We start from the raw sequence: 6,000 nt of genomic DNA, 5'->3' as shown, positions 1-6,000 counted from the left end.
TATCCTGTGTTTTCCTGCCATCTACTTTATTTATTTGTATAAATATAGTTGAGGTGGAAGCGCAGGGTTATATGATGACACCCAGATAGAAGAGACGCTTCCAGGCTATCTCTTTCCTGGGACATCATCCTCCCTGAAAAGCTAATACTTCCTGTGTAGAGCTGTGTAGACTTTTATCTTCCCTGGAGGGAAAAGCTTTTCAGGCAGCAGGTCTGGTTGGTGCTTTATTGCACACCATGACGGTTTTGCAGGTCTACCAGGCTGACCTGCTGAGAGACTTGAGTACTAGCAGGGCTCTTCAAGATAGGGCGTTCTGGAATTACACAGACTTATGGCTGAATCTCAGCGGCATCAAGCATAGGATCGCACATTCCTCCTTGATGCCTCTATTTCGCCTTCCGGCCTGTTTGGCGATGTCGTTAACTCGTTCCCGACTAGGTTTATGAGGCAAAGTTATATGAACAAGCCTTCGGAAATTCCTTCCCTGCTGTACTCAAGAGTCGGGACTATTGGCCACCCAGTATCGACCAGGTCTGACGCTTGCAAGGCGTGAAACACACAAGGAGAGTGTTTTTAAGCCGGACACCCCCTCGTAAAGATTGGGGTGCGTCGGGCCGCGCTTCGCAATCCGCCTCAAAAGAGCTCAGACTGGCATATTGTCTTCTTCACAAAGAAGCCCTGAGGTTCATGTGCCCAGGACCATGGGGGTGGCCCCCAATGGGGAGAGGCACGCAGAATTCCTTTCGAGAATGAAGTGTTCTCCCTGGCACCCCAGGAGGTCGGTGTTTTTGCTCTGCCACCACGTGTTTCGAGCAACACCAGTCTCCAATAAAGTGTTAGCGCTTCGGTTTTTCCTGCCATGTTTCAGGATGCCGAACATCTAACATCGCCCACAACGCCCCCCCCTTCTCCCCCGTTTAACCAAGCCGCCGAGACTTTTGCCCCTTTCAGAGAAACTGAAACTACTGGAAAGCATATCTCCTTGGGTACTAAGCACTGTAAAGAGAAACTACGGGATGCAGTTCTTACATCACCCTCCGTGTTTCAACGGCGTGGTCTCCACTTCCGTGAAACCGGAAAGTGCGCATCTGCTGACAGAAGTTGCTGGGAAATAGGGCCATGGAATATGTTCCCCTACCAGACAGTGAGTCAGGCTACTACAGTCGGTATTTCTTGGTTCCCAAGAGGAACGGGGGGCTACGTCCAATTTTTAGATTTTCGCGGGCTGTTCCGCTATCTAAAATAAATAAATAAAGCTTCAAAATGTTGACTGTCAAAGTGATTGCTCTCAAATCCTACCAAGCGATTGATTTGGGACAATCGATTGAAGGATGCTTACTTCATATAGAAATATTGCCACAACACAGGAGGTTCCTAAGGTCGCTTTCGGGGGCGAAGCTTACCAGTATCGGGTCCTTCCATTTGGTCTAGCTCTCTTACCCGCACATATATGAAATGCATGGATGTAGTTCTGGCGCTTATGACTCCAGGGCATTCGTATTTGAATTACATAGACGACTGGCTGGCCCAGTCTCAGTAGCTAGCGCTTTGACATCAGCATGTCATCCTAGCTCATCTTTGTTTCTTAGGATTGAGACCCAACGAGAAAAGCGTGCTCTTTCCTGTTCAGAGGACAACATATTGGGTGTCACATGGGATTCGATCGTAAGCGGGCACAGCTGTCTCCCGCTCGTGTTGAATCCATTCTCAACACCCTCAAGGAAATCAAGCTAGACCAGAAAGTGACCATCACTTTCATAGATCTTAGCTCTTATGGCAGCTGTATCCACGGTGACACCTTTGGGCCTTCTGCACATGAGAGCATTTCAGTTGTGGCTAAGAACCAGGGGATTTCACTCTAGGGCCAATCCCCAATAAAGGTTACACGCCAGGTGCTAGGTACCCTTCCTATGTGGTTCAGACCCCGGTTTCTGACTTTGGGTCCCAGTCTAAGTTCGTCTTGTCGTCGCAGATGCTAACAACAGACGCTTTCCTCATGGGCTGGGGTCCGGTCTTAGATGACCGTCCAGCCCAAGGGAGCTGGAGAGGCCATCTTCTCGCGCGGCACATCAATTGCCTCGAAATGATGGCTCTATTTCTGGCCCTAAAGCCCTTTTCCCAGCAGTTGAGAGGCTACCATGTCCTAGTGCGGGTGGACAACACTATGGCAGTCTCATATATTAATCGCCAGGGCGGACTGTGCTCGCGCCGCTAAATAGCTAGCGCACCAGGTTTCTGACTCTTAGGGCAATTTACATTCCAGGGCATATGAATGTGGGAGCAGTTGTTCTGTCCAGTCAATCTCTGACACACGGGGAATGGAAACCCCACCCCAAAATAGTCAGTCAATTTGGGAGAGATTTCAGGTAGAAAAGGTGGACCCCTTTTCCTCGCAAGATCAGCAAATGCCCCCTTTACTACTCTCTGACTCTCCAGCTACCCCGGGTCTGGACGCCATGGCCCGTACATGGCCCTGGTTACGCCTTTATGCACTTTTCCTGATAGCTCTGCTCCTGGGAGTCTTGGCGAGGGTCCATCAACAATGTTTGCGCCTCTTATTGATAGCGCCCTGTTGGCCGACCAGAGTGTGGTTCTCGGATCTAGTATCCCTCTTCAACGGCTCACCATGGGTGATTCCAATGAGGGGGGATGGCTGAGGTCCTTCACAATCTTCCTGGCCTTGGTCCAGCACCGCTTGCTGTAGATCAAGTGCAGGTCAGGGAGCTCGGTGCGGATGATGCGCTCAGCTGATCGCACCACCCTCTGTAGAGCTCGTCTGTCCTGCATGGTGCTGTTTCCAAACCAGGTCGTAATGTTTTCCGTCAGGATGCTCTCTATGGTACAGGAGTAGAAATTCCTGAGCACCTTAGAGGGCAGTCTAAAGTCTCTGAGGTGACCACCACGACAGTGTCGTCAGCAAACTTGATGATGGCGGTGGAGTTGGTAGTGGCCACGCAGTCGTGGGTGTACAAAGAGTACAGCAGGCGGCTCAGAACACAACCCTGGGGGGCTCCAGTGCTGAGAGTGAGTGAGGCTGAGACATGTCCGCCCATCCTTACTGCCTGTGGTCTGCCAGTTAGTAGGTTGGAGATCCACTGGCACATAAATGAGCTGAGTCCCAGGTGCTCCAGCTTGGTGGTGAGTGTGGAGGGAATTATGGTATTAAATGCAGAGTTGTAGTCGATAAAGAGCATTTTCACATAATTCCCTTTCCTAGCGTCCAGGTGAGTGAGTGATGTGTGGAGGAGGTGAGAGATGGCATCATCAGTAGAACGGTTGGGGCGGTATGCAAACTGTAGTGGGTCGTGTGTGTCTGGTAGTGAAGAAATGATGAAGTCTCTGACCAGGCGTTCAAAACACTTCATCACTACTGAGGTGAGAGCTACAGGGCGATAGTCATTAAGAGAAGCAGGTTGAGGTTTCTTTGGGACAGGAACAATAATGGACTCTTTGAAGCATGTGGGGATCACCGACTGAGATAAAGAGATGTTGAATATCTCAGTGAACACAGGTGCTAGCTGGTCTGCGCAGGCTCTGAGGATACGGCCTGAGATGCCGTCTGGTCCTGCTGCTTTCCTGGTGTTCACTCTCTTGAAGGCTCTCCTCACGTCATGCTCGGTGATGATGAACGCGCTTCCGGCACTGGCAGTGACTTCCTGTCTGCAGCTGTTAGCATTAGCATCGCTAGCGTCTTTAGCTGCAGCCTCGAAGCGAGCATAGAAAGTGTTCAGCTCATCTGCCAGAGTCACGTCCGTGTTCGTCACACCGGTTGGTGCTTTATAGTTTTTAATTGTCCTTAATCCCTGCCACAGGCTCCTAGAGTCACTCTGTTGGAGCTGTGACTCTAGTTTCCTCCCATAGCGCTGCTTCGCCTCTTTCACCGCCTTCCGGACGCTGTATGACGCAGCCTTGTACGGTTCCATGTCCCCCGACGCGAGTCCCGTGTTGTAGGCAGCGGTGCGAGATTTCAGAGCATCGCGGATGGTTTTATCCACCCACGGCTTCTGGTTGGGAAACGTTATGATAGTGTTTTTTCTACGGTATCGTCCGCTAATTTCCCAATGAATCCCACAACCGCTTCCATAAACACGCTGACGTCATCATCGGAGCTGTTTCTGAACATGTCCCAGTCTGCGTCATCGAGTGCGTCCTGTAAAGCGTCCACCGATTGGTCCGTCCAGCGCCTGACCTCCCTCTGAACCGGAACTTCCTGTTTCAGCCTTTGTTTGTATTTTGGCATGAGGAAGATGGCGGCGTGGTCGGATTTACCAAACGGAGGGCGAGATTGTGCCTTGTAGCCGTCCTTGACTGTAGTGTAACAGTGGTCCAGTGTCCTTTCGCCCCTGGTGGGGCAGGTGATGTGCTGATAAAAGTTCGGCGCTGCGCGTTTGAGGTTGGCACTGGTAAAGTCCCCCGCTACAATAAGCACAGCGTCCCGGTGTTGTGTTTGGTGCTGTGTGAGTGCCTCATGCAGCTCGCATAAGGCAGTGTCCGTGTCCGCTTGTGGTGGAATATAAACGGCACTGATTATGACCGATGTAAACTCCCGAGGAAGGTAAAAAGGACGACACATGATGGACAGTAGTTCAAGATTTGGTGTGCAGGAGCGTGTGAGAGGAACAACGCTCGCGCTGTTGCACCAGCTGCTGTTTACCATTAAACACACGCCGCCTCCCCTTGATTTCCCCGAGTCCCATGTCCTGTCCATGCGGTGAACCGAGAAGAACTCGGCCGGCTGGATGGCGTGGTCCGGCACCGCTGGGTTCAGCCATGTCTCGGTGAAGCAGAGGAGATTGCAGTCCCGTATGTCTCTCTGGAACTTTATCCTGGCCCTGAGGTCATCAAGCTTGTTTTCCAGTGACTGGACGTTGGCGAGCAGGATGCTAGGCAGAGGTGTGCGGTGTGCACGAGCTCTCAGCTTGTTCCTGACGCCGGCTCGTTTCCCTCGAGGCCGCCGCTTCGCGTCGCGTCCTTTGTTGTCCCTCAGGATCTCACTCGGCCAGCTCGGATCCGGGGTTAAAAACGTCAAATTGTGAGTACATTGTATACCAATAGAAACAAGAGTGTCTCTTTCATAACTAATGTACTCCATGGTGGTAATTTTGCTGATTTTAAAACACTGAAAACTAACTTAAAAAACAAAAACAGAGAAAAGGTGGTTGGAGCAGTCGTGACGGCAGCCGACCTCACCGGCGCCATCTTGGTGATATACGAAAGAATGTTATATGAAAGAATGTTACGCGCCCCTCCCCAGTATGGGGGGAGTCACCCCCACGGTCCTGGCGCATAAGCTTTAGAACTTCTTCTTTGAAAAGAAGTGCGGTGGTCTGAGCTCTTTGAGTCGGCTTGTGAGGGCGGCGAGCCGTACCCCAGTCCTTACGAGGTTGTGCCCGGCTGCTAAGGCTTTCCTTCTGCGCCCCCCGTCTGGTGAGAATCAGATCTGGTTGAGACTAAGTGGCCAACAAACTCGACTCTTCAGCATGTCATGGGAGAAATTTCCTGAAAGCCTGTTCATATAACCTAGCTTCCCGAAACCTAGTGGCGATGGAATTAACAGCATTGCTAAACAGGCCGGTTGGTGAGACTGGGGCATCGAGGAGGAATGTTCGATCCTTATCCTTGATGCCTGTCAAGTTTAACCACAGGTGTCTCTCTGCGGACAGCAGGGAAGCCATAGAATGGCCGATAGCACGGGCCGTCTGCTTGGTCACGTGAAGGGACAAGTTAGTAGCCTGGCGTAATTCTGTGAATGCTATCTGATTCACGGTACCGCTCATGCTCAAATCCTTTAACTGATCAGCCTGATATGCCTGCAAAACCGTCATGGTGTGCAAAGAGTGCAAGAACGAGTTAATTCATTGTGGAGGTCACCAAAAAAGGGCAGAGAGCGGCGTTGTGGCTCCACTTCCTGGCCACCCGACAGCAATCTGTCGTCTAATTTAGAATGTTTGGGGAAGGCTTGCTCTTGCGGCCAATCAATGTGCAGCCGTTCGACTGCAT

Source organism: Clarias gariepinus, chromosome 9 (genome assembly GCF_024256425.1).
Source record: "Clarias gariepinus isolate MV-2021 ecotype Netherlands chromosome 9, CGAR_prim_01v2, whole genome shotgun sequence".
Lineage (NCBI taxonomy): Eukaryota > Metazoa > Chordata > Actinopteri > Siluriformes > Clariidae > Clarias > Clarias gariepinus.
This window is presented reverse-complemented; position numbering follows the sequence as displayed.